This window comes from Lithobates pipiens, unplaced genomic scaffold (assembly GCF_037356315.1).
Source record: "Lithobates pipiens isolate NorthernLeopardFrog02 unplaced genomic scaffold, aLitPip1_a1.2 Scaffold_8, whole genome shotgun sequence".
NCBI classification, from domain to species: Eukaryota; Metazoa; Chordata; class Amphibia; order Anura; family Ranidae; genus Lithobates; species Lithobates pipiens.
In genome coordinates, this window is record NW_027507903.1 from 658,935,030 (window position 1) to 658,950,068 (window position 15,039).

General features: G+C 43.6%; 1 protein-coding gene across 1 annotated transcript in view; it reads right to left on the reverse strand.

Moving 5' to 3' along the window:
- The window catches only part of LOC143961775 (NACHT, LRR and PYD domains-containing protein 3-like), a 101,154-nt gene that overhangs the window by 82,679 nt on the left and 3,436 nt on the right, over window positions 1–15,039 (reverse strand). The window contains exon 3 of the mRNA XM_077471113.1: window positions 13,418–13,482. The gene's annotated coding sequence lies outside the window, so the exon portion shown is untranslated. The remainder of the gene's footprint in view (window positions 1–13,417; window positions 13,483–15,039) is intronic.

The window sequence follows — 15,039 nt, forward strand, 5'->3', positions numbered from 1 at the left end:
TGGCCAACCGTATCAAAGGCAGCAGAAAGGTCCAGGAGGAGGAGTACAGAATAATGTCGATTGGTTTTGGCCGTTAGTAGATCGTTTGTTAGTTTTAGGAGAGCAGTTTCTGTGGAGTGTTGAGGACGAAATCCAGACTGAAAGGGATCAAGAAGGCTATTATCAGCGAGGTGGTCACTCAGTCGGTTGTAGACCAGACGTTCGAGTAGTTTGGATAAAAGGGGGAGCAAGGAGATGGGGCGTAGGTTGTTTGGATTGGATGGGTCCAGTGAGGGTTTTTTAACCAGTTGCCGTCCGCCGCACGACGATGTACGTCGACAGAATGGCACGGGCAGGCATATGGGCGTACATGTACGTCCCTGCCTTCCCACGGGTGGGGGGCCCGATCGCCCCCCCCCCCGGTGCCAGCGGCGGTCGGAATCCATTCAGGAGCGATCCGGGATGAGGGGGCGGCCATTCATTCATGGCCACCCCCTCGCGATCGCTCCTGACGAATGGAAGTGCAGCATGACATCACTTCCTCTCCTGTAATGTAAACACAGGCAGAGGAAGTGATGTAATCTCTCCTCCGTGTCGGTATTTTTCGTTCCGGCACCGAGGAGAGAGGATCGGTGAGTTGCACCAACACTACACTACACAGTAGAACATGCCAGGCACACTCTCACCCCCCCCTTCACCCCCTGATCACCCCCCCCAATCACCCCTGCACCCCCAGTCACAGTGACACCAATTGCATTTTTTTTTTTGCATTGGTGTCATTTGTGACTGTAATAACTGTTACGGCAGTTAGGGTTAGCCCCCTTTAGTTCTAGGGTACCCCCCTAACCCCCCCAATAAAGGTTTAACCCCGTGATCACCCCCCGTCGCCAGTGTCACTAAGGCTGGGTTCACATTGCAGTGGTTTATGAGAACGGATGTGATTCGCACCGCACTGCAGTGCAAATCACATCCGATCTCTGTGCGATGCGAGTTCAGCCATACAGATAGTATGGCTGAATTCGCGTCGCACCCGCCGCACCCGCCGCAAATTTGCACGGGACCCTTTTTTTGGCCCGCAGCAGAATCGGATCGCATGGGTGTTCACACCATGCGATCCGAGTTTGCAGATCGCACTGCGATATGCGAACTGATCTGGGGGTGTCATTAACATTTCACTGACACTCCCAGCAGTTCGCATAGGGCAGTGTGATGCGGGAACCCGCCGCGGATTCGTGGCGTTCCTGCATCGCTCCATTGTGAACCCAGCCTAATAAGCGATCGTTTTTCTGATCGCTGTATTAGTGTCACAGGTGACGCTAGTTAGGCAGGTAGGTATTTAGGTTCGCCGCAGCTTTTTATAGCGCCAGGGACCCCCATATACTACCGCATAAAGCCCCCTGATTACCCCCTAGTTAACCCTTTCACCAGTGATCACCATATAACTGTTACAGGTGACGCTGGTTGGTTAGTTATTTTTTTATAGTTTCAGGGCACCCGCCATTTATTACCTAATAAAGGTTTAACCCCCTGATCACCCGGCGGGTGATATAAGTTTGAGGGTCAGATAAGGTCTGCGTCGCCCCAGGCAGCGTCAGGTTAGTGCCAGTACCGCTAACACCCACGCGCAAATCATACACCTCCCTTAGTAATATAGTATCTGATCAGATCTATATTAGCGTTGCCAGCAGTTTAGGTTTCCCAAAACGCATTGTTAGCGGGATCAGCCCAGATACCTGCTAGCACCTGCGTTTAGCCCCTCCGCCAAGCCCAGATCAGCCCACCTAAGTGCAGTATCGATCGATCACTGTCACTTACAAAACACAATACGCATAACTGCAGCGTTCGCAGAGTCAGGCCTGATCCCTGCGATCGCTAACAGTTTTTTTGTAGCGTTTTGATACAGTCGCTGACAGCCTAGGTGCTTTTTTACCTGTGAGTCTCACTAGTGTACCCCTAAATTTAGGGGTGTCTACTTTCCAAAATGGGGTCATTTGGGGGGGGGGGGGGGTTTGTGCCATCTTGGCATTTTATGGCCTTCAAAACTGCGATAGGTACAGTGGTGTGAAAAAGTGTTTGCCCCCTTCCTCATTTCCTGTTCCTTTGCATGTTTGCCAATTTAAACAATAGTCAAGGTCAACACAAGTAAACACAAAATGCAATTTGTAAATGAAGGTGTTTATTATTAATGGTGAAAAAAAATCCAAACCATCATGACCCTGTGTGAAAAAGTGATTGCCCTCCTTGTTAAAACATACTATAACTGTGGTTGTCCACACCTGAGTTCAATTTTTCTAGCCACACCCAGGCCTGATTATTTCCACACCTGTTCACAATCAAGGCATCACTTAAATAGGAGCTGCTTGACACAGTAAGGTCCACCAGAAGATCCTTAAAAGCTACACATCATGCCGAGACCCAAAGAAATTCAGGAACAATTGAGAAAGAAAGTAATTGAGATCTATCAGTCTGGAAAGGGTTATAAAGCCATTTCCAAAGCTTTGGGAATCCAGCGAACCACAGTGAGAGCCATTATCCACAAATGGCGAAGACATGGAACAGTGGTGAACCTTCCCAGGAGGGGACGGCCGCCCAAAATTACCCCAAGAGCGCAGCGACGACTCATCCAAGAGGTCACAAAAGACCCCACAACAACGTCCAAGGAACTGCAGGCCTCACTTGCCTCAGTTAAGGTCAGCGTTCATGCCTCCACCATCAGGAAAAGACTGGGCAAAAATGGCCTGCATGGCAGAGTTCCAAGGAGAAAACCACTGCTGAGCAAAAAGAACATCAAAGCTCGTCTCAATTTCTCCACAACACATCTTGATGATCCCCAAGACTTTTGGGACAACATTCTGTGGACCGATGAGACAAAAGTGGAACTCTTTGGAAGGTGTGTGTCCAAGTATATCTGGCGTAGAAGGAACACTGCATTTCAGAAAAAGAACATTATACCAACAGTAAAATATGGTGGTGGTAGTGTGATGGTCTGGGGCTGTTTTGCTGCTTCAGGACCTGGAAGACTTGCCGTGATAAAAGGAACTATGAATTCTGCTGTCTACCAAGAGATCTTGAAGGAGAATGTCCGACCATCTGTTCGTGTACTCAAGCTGAAACGAACTTGGGTTCTGCAGCAGGACAATGATCCTAAACACACCAGCAAGTCCACCACCAAATGGCTGAAGAAAAACAAAATGAAGACTTTGGAGTGGCCTAGCCAAAGTCCTGACCTGAATCCTATTGAGATGTTGTGGTATGACCTTAAAAAGGCCGTTCATGCTCGAAAACCCTCTAATGTAACTGAATTAGGACAATTCTGCAAAGATGAGTGGGCCAAAATTCCTCCAGGACGCTGTAAAAGCCTCATTGCACGTTATCGCAAACGCTTGGTTGCAGTTGTTGCTGCTAAGGGTGGCCCAACCAGTTATTAGGTTTAGGGGGCAATCACTTTTTCACACAGGGCCATGATGGTTTTGATTTTTTTTCACCTTTAATAATAAACACCTTCATTTACAAATTTCATTTTGTGTTTACTTGTGTTGTCCTTGACTATTGTTTAAATTGGTTTGATGTTCCGAAACACTTAAGTGTGACAAACATGCAAAGGAACAGGAAATGAGGAAGGGGGCAAACACTTTTTCACACCACTGTAGTGAGGAGTAAAATCAAAAATTTACACCCTTAGAAATCCTGAAGGCAGTGCTTGGTTTTCGGGGCCCCGTACGCGGCTAGGCTCCCAAAAAGTCCCACATATGTGGTATCCCCGTACTCAGGAGAAGCAGCAGAATTTATTTTGGGGTGTCATTTCACATATGCCCATAGCATGTGTGAGCAATATATCATTTAGTGACAACTTTGTGAAAAAAAAATAAAATAAATAAAAGTTTGTAATTTTCCCGCAACTTGTGGCAAAATATAAAATATTTCATGGACTTAACATGCCTCTCAGCAAATAGCTTGGGGTGTCTACTTTCTAAAATGGGGTCATTTGTGGGTGTTTTGTGCCATCTTGGCATTTTATGGCCTTCAAAACTGTGATAGGTAGTGAGGAGTGAAATTACAAATGTATGCCCTTAGAAATCCTGAAGGCGGTGCTTGGTTTTCGGGGCCCCGTACGCAGCTAGGCTTCCAAAAAGTCAACCACATGTGGTATCCCCGTACTCAGGAGAAGCAGCAGAATGTATTTTGGGGTACAATTCCACATATAACCATGGCATGTGTGAGCAATATATCATTTAGTGACAACTTTGTGAAAAAAATAAATAAATAAATAAAAGTTTGTAATTTTCCCGCAACTTGTGGCAAAATATAAAATATTCCATGGACTTAACATGCCTCTCAGCAAATAGCTTGGGGTGTCTACTTTCTAAAATGGGGTCATTTGTGGGTGTTTTGTGCCATCTTGGCATTTTATGGCCTTCAAAACTGTAATAGGTAGTGAGGAGTGAAGTCAAAAATTTACGCCCTTAGAAAGCCTGAAGGCGGTGCTTGGGTTTCGGGGCCCCGTACGCGGCTAGGCTCCCAAAAAGTCCCACATATGTGGTATCCCCGTACTCAGGAGAAGCAGCAGAATTTATTTTGGGGTGTAATTTCACATATGCCCATAGCATGTGTGAGCAATATATCATTTAGTGACAACTTTGTGAAAAAAAATAAAAATAAATAAAAGTTTGTAATTTTCCCGCAACTTGTGGCAAAATATAAAATATTTAATGGACTTAACATGCCTCTCAGCAAATAACTTGGGGTGTCTACTTTCTAAAATGGGGTCATTTGTGGGTGTTTTGTGCCATCTTGGCATTTTATGGCCTTCAAAACTGTGATAGGTAGTGAGGAGTGAAATTACAAATGTATGCCCTTAGAAATCCTGAAGGCGGTGCTTGGTTTTCGGGGCCCCGTACGCAGCTAGGCTTCCAAAAAGTCAACCACATGTGGTATCCCCGTACTCAGGAGAAGCAGCAGAATGTATTTTGGGGTACAATTCCACATATAACCATGGCATGTGTGAGCAATATATCATTTAGTGACAACTTTGTGAAAATAAATAAATAAATAAATAAAAGTTTGTAATTTTCCCGCAACTTGTGGCAAAATATAAAATATTCCATGGACTTAACATGCCTCTCAGCAAATATCTTGGGGTGTCTACTTTCTAAAATGGGGTCATTTGTGGGTGTTTTGTGCCATCTTGGCATTTTATGGCCTTCAAAACTGTAATAGGTAGTGAGGAGTGAAGTCAAAAATTTACGCCCTTAGAAAGCCTGAAGGCGGTGCTTGGTTTTCGGGGCCCCGTACGCGGCTAGGCTCCCAAAAATTCCCACATATGTGGTATCCCCGTACTCAGGAGAAGCAGCAGAATTTATTTTGGGGTGTCATTTCACATATGCCCATAGCATGTGTGAGCAATATATCATTTAGTGACAACTTTGTGAAAAAAAATAAAAATAAATAAAAGTTTGTAATATTCCCGCAACTTGTGGCAAAATATAAAATATTTAATGGACTTAACATGCCTCTCAGCAAATAACTTGGGGTGTCTACTTTCTAAAATGGGGTCATTTGTGGGTGTTTTGTGCCATCTTGGCATTTTATGGCCTTCAAAACTGTGATAGGTAGTGAGGAGTGAAATTACAAATGTATGCCCTTAGAAATCCTGAAGGCGGTGCTTGGTTTTCGGGGCCCCGTACGCAGCTAGGCTTCCAAAAAGTCAACCACATGTGGTATCCCCGTACTCAGGAGAAGCAGCAGAATGTATTTTGGGGTACAATTCCACATATAACCATGGCATGTGTGAGCAATATATCATTTAGTGACAACTTTGTGAAAAAAATAAATAAATAAATAAAAGTTTGTAATTTTCCTGCAACTTGTGGCAAAATATAAAATATTCCATGGACTTAACATGCCTCTCAGCAAATAGCTTGGGGTGTCTACTTTCTAAAATGGGGTCATTTGTGGGTGTTTTGTGCCATCTTGGCATTTTATGGCCTTCAAAACTGTAATAGGTAGTGAGGAGTGAAGTCAAAAATTTACACCCTTAGAAAGCCTGAAGGCGGTGCTTGGTTTTCGGGGCCCCGTACGCGGCTAGGCTCCCAAAAAGTCCCACATATGTGGTATCCCCGTACTCAGGAGAAGCAGCAGAATTTATTTTGGGGTGTCATTTCACATATGCCCATAGCATGTGTGAGCAATATATCATTTAGTGACAACTTTGTGAAAAAAAATAAAAATAAATAAAAGTTTGTAATTTTCCCGCAACTTGTGGCAAAATATAAAATATTTAATGGACTTAACATGCCTCTCAGCAAATAACTTGGGGTGTCTACTTTCTAAAATGGGGTCATTTGTGGGTGTTTTGTGCCATCTTGGCATTTTATGGCCTTCAAAACTGTGATAGGTAGTGAGGAGTGAAATTACAAATGTATGCCCTTAGAAATCCTGAAGGCGGTGCTTGGTTTCCGGGGCCCCGTACGCGGCTAGGCTTCCAAAAAGTCAACCACATGTGGTATCCCCGTACTCAGGAGAAGCAGCAGAATGTATTTTGGGGTACAATTCCACATATAACCATGGCATGTGTGAGCAATATATCATTTAGTGACAACTTTGTCAATCGCTTGAGACAAAAAAATAAAATATTCAATGGGCTCAACATGCCTCTTATCAATTTCCTTAGGGTGTCTACTTTCCAAAATGGGTCATTTGGGGGGGTTTTGTACTGCCCTGCCATTTTAGCACCTCAAGAAATGAGATAGGCAGTCATAAACTAAAAGCTGCGTAAATTCCAGAAAACGTACCTTAGTTTGTAGATGTGACAACTTTTGCGCAAACCAATAAATATACAGTTATTGACTTTTTTTTTTACCAAAGACATGTGGCTGAATACATTTTGGCCTAAATGTATGACTAAAATTGAGTTTATTGGATTTTTCTAATAACAAAAAGTAGAAAATATCATTTTTTTTCAAAATTTGCAGTCTTTTTACGTTTATATCGCAAAAAATAAAAATCGCATAGTCAGTCAAATACCTTTAAAAGAAAGCTCTATTTGTGGGAAGAAAAGGACGTAAATTTTCTTTGGGTACAACATTGCATGACCGCGCAATTACCAGTTAAAGCAGCGCAGTGCCAAATTGTAAAAAGACCTCTGGTCATGGACCAGCAAAATGGTCCGGTCTGAAAGTGGTTAATTCACATTTTGAGGCCGGTAACAATTCCATAGAACCTTGGTTGAGAAAGATTGTTTTAGACCAGCCTTTCCCAACATTTTCAACACAGAGGAATCCATGAAATAACGTTCCAGTCTGAGGAAACCTCTGCTAAAAATGATTGTATCTACAACTCATAATACATTAATGTGATGGTCAGCAGGAAAAATGGTCCTTACACTTGTGGTCATTGAGAAAAATGACCCCCTTAGAGCCGGTTCACACTGCGGGCGATGCGAGGCGACACGACTTGCCTCGCCTCGATCTGACAAGTCGCCCCCGTTCTGTACAATGGAACCGTTCTGAGAGGAGCGACTCGAGTCGCTCCGACTCAGAAAAAAGGTTCCTGTACTACTTTCGGGCGACCTCGGGGCGACTTGCATTGACTTCTATACAGAAGTCATCTGCAAGTTGCCGCTGAGGTCGCGGCAGGTCGCGGCGAGGCAAGTCGGTGTCGCCTCGCATCGCCTGCAGTGTGAACTGGCCCTTACCGATAGCTAAAAATATCAATGGTGTCAGTGGGAACTTATCTGAGAGGCAGAAATTGTTCTTTGCTCAAGAAACCCCTAGCAACCTCTGGAGGAACTTTGGTTGAGAAAATCCTGATCTATGTTAATCAGATTTGAGTATATCTCAGATATCAAACCTGCTCCTCTTGGAGATCTAGAACATATGTTTTCATAAAATGTGGGTGATTTTATTTCTGATATTTGAAAGTATGAGTTGTAAAAGTTTCTAATTTGGAGGAATCTCCTAAGTTCATTATTGGGGATGTTATATTTGGTTTTTTTAATGACGAGAAGGAGGTGAATGAGGCTTTCTCTAAGTTTTTTGATGGTGGTTAGGTTATCAATGTCAATCCACCATGTGAATTCTCCTGTATCTTGATGGCTTGATAAGAATTTGGGATCTCCTATAAAGGAAGCGTGAGGAGGTGTGGAGGAAATCAGTATGAATTTCTTATTTTGTAGTTTCCATAATTGATATAAGGAGCGACTAACTGGTTAAGCGTTTCTAAGGTATGATTAGAAACTGTATTGCTCCATAATATCCAAGCAATAGAATAAGGTAGGATTGAGACTTTTTCAAATCTGACCCATGGGATCTTAGGGTTGTGGATGTGCTATTGGGCTATCTGGGACCATCTAGCCGCTAAATAATATGACCAGAACTCTTGGAGGCCAAATCCACTCTTTTTTGTTATATAAAGCCATTTTAGATATCCGTGGGTGGGAGTCAGAACATATAAACTTGTTAACATCTGATTGGGAGTGCTCTAAATAAGTGTAATAACTTTGGGAGAATTGACAGTTTGATGGTCGTTATTCTACCTAAAAATTATATATGAAATGATTTCCATAATTTGATCGTCATTCTTAATTTTGCAACATGGGTATGTAGTTTTTAGAGGATAAATTATTAATATCTGGGGTGAGGTGAATACCTAAGTAAGGGAGAGTCTCTATAGAACATGTGAAATTGAATGAAGTTTGAATGAAGTCTAATTGTGATGGGGGAATGTTTCTTGGCATGCCAATACATTTTGAAACATTTACTGATAACTCTGATAGTGAAGAGAATTTTTTAAGTGTATGAAATAGGTTTGGTAAAGTTATATTGGTTGTGTGGGGAATAATACCATGTCATCTGCATACATACTAATGCCGGCCATACACGGTTCGAATTTCGAAAGAATTTTCTTTCGAAAATCGTATCTAAGAATTTTCGTATGAATTTCGCACTGTTAGTGGGCTGCAGCAACAGCCGATTTTCGTGCTGAAATCAAATTTGAGGAATCGGGCATGTTGGAAATTTTTTGGAAAAAAACTAACGATATTCTAATCGTGCGAGAAATGTAATAAGAAAAGAAAATTTTACGGAGAATAAAGAAGATTCCCGGCCACGAAAATTATTTTCTGTAGCAACATGAGGTGAAATTGAAGGCTTGGTTGGCCGAATTTCGAAAATCAATGGTGGCATCATCGGATCACAAAAAAAAAAAAGAACTTTCTGATTTTGAAAAGAAAATTCATTCCAAATTCTACCGTGTATGGCCTGCATAAGTTTGTCTGTATTGTTATTGGATGTATAGCCTTTTATGTCTGGGTATTGTAATATTGCAGCGGCTAAAGGTTCAATTGCCAGGGTGAATAATTAAGGTAAAAGGGGTCACCCTTGACAGGTACCCCTTCCCACCTTGAAAAAATCTGAGTTACAACCTGGCAATCTTATCCTGGTGGAAGGGTTGTGATAAAGTGCATGGATAAATTCTCCTTTAAATCCATATTTTTGCAACACTATATCTAGGTATCTCCATGTTACACTGTCAAATGCTTTATTGATATCTAGGCTTAATAGCAGTACTGATTGAGATTTGATATTTGCATCCTGGATTATATTCGTTACTAATTGAATATTGTCAGCGATTTGTCTGCCTGGAATGAATCGGGATTGGTACGTGGATATCAGGGAGGGGATTATCAATGCTAGTCTATTAGCTAGCAATCTGCTGAAAATCTTGAGGTCGTTGCTTATTACCGAAATGGGTCTGTAGTTTTGGGGTAGTGTATGGTCTTTATTTGGTTTTGGAATTAAGGACATGTTGTCTAGTAACATCTCTTCTGAAAACTGACCTCCTTTCAGGATGTTGTTGCATACTTTCGTTTAATTTGGGGTTAAAAGTTGTTGAAATTGTTTATAGTAAAATGAAGAGAGCCGGTCTGGACCAGGTACTGAGCTTCTTTTAAGGGATTTAATAAATTTGAAGAATTTCTTCCTCGGGTCATGGAGCATTTAATGTGTCAATCTGTGTAGTGGTTAGCGTGGGTATAGGAATTTTGTTTTAGCCATGCTAGTGTTGTGGGTGGGATTGTGGTGGTCGGTTTAGAGAGGAGGTCTGAATACAATTTTGTAAATATGGATAGTATTTCTTGCGGGTGAGTGACCAGTTGGTTAGCATTATTTTTGAGTTTGTAGACATGAGTGGGTTTAATTGGTTGATTTAGTTTACGTGCAAACATTTAGATAGGAAAAATGTTGCTTTTGATCAGCAAAGTACCTTTTCTGCTTTAAATGTGAGTAAAGAGTCTGGTTCAGCACGTTTTTAGGAGATCATGGTGAAGATATCAGGGGCATGTGTGCTGGTGTGATCTTTATATAGTTTGTGACGATCTTTCGTGAGGGAATGTATCTTTTCCCATTTCTTTCTATTACGTTGTTCTGCTAGTTTGATGAGGCGTCCTCTCAAAACCGCTTTATGTGCTAGCCATAGGGTAGTAGGGGACATATCTGGTGTAGAGTTAGTCGTGAAATAGTCTTTAACCACTTCAGCCCTGGACCATTTTGCTGGTCAAAGACCAGACCACTTTTTGCGAATTCGGCACTGCGTCGCTTTAACTGACAATTGCGCGGTTGTGCGACACGGCTCCCAAACAAAATTGACGTCCTTTTTTTTCCCACAAATAGAGCTTTCTTTTGGTGGTATTTGATCACCTCTGCGGTTTTTAGTTTTTGCGGTATAATCAAAAATAGAGCGACAATTTTGAAAAAAAAACGCATTATTTTTTACTTTTTGTTATAATAAATATCCCCCAAAAATATATAAAAAAATGTTTTTCCCTCAGTTTAGGCCGACACGTATTCTTCTACATATTTTTGGTAAAAAAAAATTGCTATAAGCGATTATTCATTGGTTTGCGCAAATGTTATAGCGTTTACAAAATAGGGGATAGTTTTATGGCATTTTTATTAATAATTTTTTATTATTATTTTTTTTACTAGTAATGGCGGTGATCAGCGATTTTTATTGTGACTGCAACATTGCGGCAGACACATCGGACATTTTTGACACATTTTTGGGACCATTGTCATTTATACAGCAATCACTGCTATATAAATGCACTGATTCCTGTGTAAATGACACTGGCAGTGAAGGGGTTAACAAGTGGGTGGCAGTGTAGGGGTTAAGTGTTCCTAGGGGTGTGTTACTAACTGTGGGGGGGTTGGGCTTTCATTTAGTGAACACTGATCTCTGCTCCAATCACATGGAGCAGAGATCAGCGTCACTAGTTGCTAGGCAGAATGGAGAAATGCTGTTTACAACGGCACTTCTCCATTCAGCCGTCCCGTGAGACGATCGCGGGTATGCCCGCGGCGATCGAGTCCGCGGCACCCGCGACTGGACTCACGTGGGTCCCGACCTGCACGCGAGCGCACCGCCAGCAGGAAGCTCCCGATGGCAGGGCGGCATTGAAGATTGGACGTACCTGTATGCCAATATGCCTGCCCGTGCCATTCTGCCAACGTACATCGGCGTGCGCTGGTCGGGAACCGGTTAGTAGCTAGGGCTACCTCATGTTGATGTTTGGGGTCCGTTAGTAAAGCTTTGTTGAGTCTTCATGAGTATGGTGTTGAAGAGAGTCCTATAAATTGTGTACTGAGTGTGGTGATATGATGATCTGATCCAGGAGCATGGGTGTATTGAAGCTTCATGGGTGTTAGCCAGGATAATGGGAGTGCAAAAAATATAGTCCAAGTGGGAATATGAATTGTGTGGGTGTGAATAAAAGGTATATTCACGCGCCCCTATGTTAAGCGCTCTCCATGGGTTGTAATTAATTTATGTGTCTAGAGCAGGGATATGCAATTAGTGGACCCCCAGGTGTTGCAAAACTACAAGTCCCATTTGTGGCTGTCAGAGTCTTGCTATGCCTCATGGGACTTGTAGTTCTGCAACAGCTGGAGGTCCACTAATTGCAGATCCCTGGTCTAGAGGTTGTTTTTGAAAATGTTTTTGAATACAGGTTTTTTTCTACTATGATCTAGATTCGGTTGTAATACGGAGTTAAAGTCTGCACCTAGTATTATATGAGGTTAATGATAGCGCTGTAGCGTGTAAAAAAAAAAAAAAAAAAACCTGTGTGATGAATGTGGTTTGTGTGTCATTTGATGCGTATACATTGGCAATTGTCAATTCTCTACCTGATAAAATACCTTTAACAATAATAAATCTACTGTCTTGATCCTTGTAAACCTGTTGAACCTCAAGACGGAAGAATTGATGGATAAAGATAGTAGACATGTGCAATTTGTTTAGTTCCGAATTTGTTTTAACAAATTTTGACAAAGTTGTTAACTCCAAAATGTTGAATTCCTGAAATTTGAAAATTTCGGGAATTTCAGAATTCGGAAATTCTAAATTTCGGAAATTGGAAAATTGGAAATTTCAGAAATTGGAAATTCTAAATTTCAGAAATTCCAAATTGGGAAATTTTCGAATTTTACGAATTTTCAAATTGCGAATTTTGAATTTCTAATTTACGAAAAAAAAGCAAAAAAAAAAAAATAAATAAAAAAGAATGAAATGAAAACAAACACATTTTTTGTCAGTGCACATGTCTAAAAGATAGCTGCTCCTTTCGTTTTGGTGGATGTTGAGGTATGGAAAGTTTGGTTATATGTTCTATGGAAAAAAGTTGGGTGATTGTCTTTCATGAAGTGAGTTTCCTGTAATAGGATTTTTTTTACATTTCATTTCTTGTATTGTATGAAGGCTTTTTTCCTTTTATTTGGGGAGAAGAATCCCTGGACCTTATGTGAAATAACCCTAATGGCCATGGATGTAGATTGAATCCATAAAAGTGGTGAATGGATAGCGACTGAGTGGGGATGAATCATGTCGGCATACGGGGCAGAAAGCCACATAAATTGTGAAAAATATGTACAATAACTGTACAATTATGTCTAAAATTAATTGCTTTTAAAGTAACTCTAGAATGTAAGCGTTCTGCAAAAAACAAAACAAAAAACGTTTGTATTAGTAATATACCGATGACAGTAAATACAATGCTGGTCATTATGTATAACCATCGAGAAAATCAGAAGAGGGGGGTTTTACCCAAGTCCAGGAAGGTCATCAACCTCCGTAAATAACAGGTCCTTTGGAAGAATTGTGTTATATTGTAGTTTGAATAACCAAAAACATTAACTGCATTAAAAACGAATAAACTTCGGAGTAGTCCCTGGAAGGGTTTAAAGAAAGAGAGTCTAGGTCCTTCATAGTTAAGGGCACTTCCACTCTTGATTATTGGTTATGAAGTATTGGAGGAGAAAATGGTAGGAAGCTTTAATTGATGAAATTGTTGTAAAAGGTCTGCAGTACGGTTTAAATTCAGTAGGTGTCAGTGTTAGTGAGACATGAAGAACAAATCAGGCAATATTGAGTGAAAAGTACTTACAGTTCCAATTTTAGGCTGAAGGTGTCAGTGCTGACTTCTTTTTGAGCTAAAGTGAATATATTTAGCTGAAAAATATAATGATTAGTATATAGAGTTAGTCAGTGGCGTCACTAGGGTTGGTGTCACCCCTCATTACAGACCCCCCTCCACTAACTACAGACCCTCCTCCCTCAATATAGATCCCCCTCCTTCAATCAATATAGACTCCCCTCCCTCAGTATAAACCTCCCCCTTAGTACAGACACCCCTTCAGTGCAGACCCCTCCATCAGTACAGACACCCCCACCTCGGTGCAGACCCCCCAATCGGTACAGACACCCCCACCTCAGTACAGACACCCCCCTCAGTGCAGAGCCCAAGGGGAGACCCCCCAACAGTATAGACACCCACCTCAGTGCAGACTCCCCTCAGTGCAGACCCCACCCTCAGTACAGACACTCCCCTCTGAGCAGACACCCCCCCAGTGTAGACACCCCCTCCGTGCAGACCCCCGTGCAGACCCCCCAGTGCAGTTCCCCCCAGTAGTACAGACACCCCCCCAGTGCAGACCCCCCAGTGCAGACACCCCCCAGTACAGACACCCCCAGTGCAGACCCCCCAGTGCAGAAACCCCTTCTCTGTGCATACCCCCGTGCAGACACCCTCCCAGTGTAGACCCCCGAGTGCAGACACCCCCCCAGTGCAGACCCCCCAGTGAAGACACCCCCTGGTGCAGACCCCCCAGTGGAGACCCCCGTGCAGACACCCCACCAGTGTAGACCCCGCCAGTGCAGACACCACCAGCAGTACAGACACCCCCCAATGCAGACCCCTCAATGCAGACACCCCGCTCCGTGCAGACTCCTGTGCATACACCCCCCAGTGCAGACCCTCCAGTGCAGACCCCCCAGTGCAGACCCCCCAGTGCAGACACCCCGCTCCGTGCAGACCCCGGTGCATACACCCCCCGTGCAGACACCCCCCCAGTGCAGACACCCCCCAGTGCAGACCCCCAGTGGAGACCCCTGTGCAGACACCCCACCAGTGAAGACCCCGCCAGTGCAGACACCCCCAGCAGTACAGACAACCCCCCTTACAGACCTCAGAACAGCAGATAATCATACACACACACAGTGGTGTGTGTCCCTCGAGCTCGGGCTCGGTACAGACACCCCCCAGTGCAGGCCCCCCAGTGCAGACACCCCCCAGTGCAGACACTCCCCAGTGCAGACCCCCATGCAGACACCCCATTACAGACCCCCCAGTGCAGATCCTCCCAGCAGTACAGACACCCCCCAGTGCAGACACCCCCAGCAGTACAGACACCCCCCAGTGCAGACACCCCTTCTCTGTGCATATCCCCGTGCAGACACCCTCCCAGTGCAGACCCCGAGTGCAGACACTCCCCCAGTGCAGACCCCCCAGTGCAGACACCCCCCAGTGCAGACCCCCCCGTGGAGACCCCCGTGCAGACACCCCACCTGTGCAGACCCCGCCAGTGCAGACACCCCCAGCAGTACAGACACCCCCCAATGCAGACCCCCCAATGCAGACACCCCGCTCCGTGCAGACCCCTGTGCATACACGCCCCAGTGCAGACCCCCAGTGCAGACACCCCCCCCAGTGCAGACCACCAATGCAGA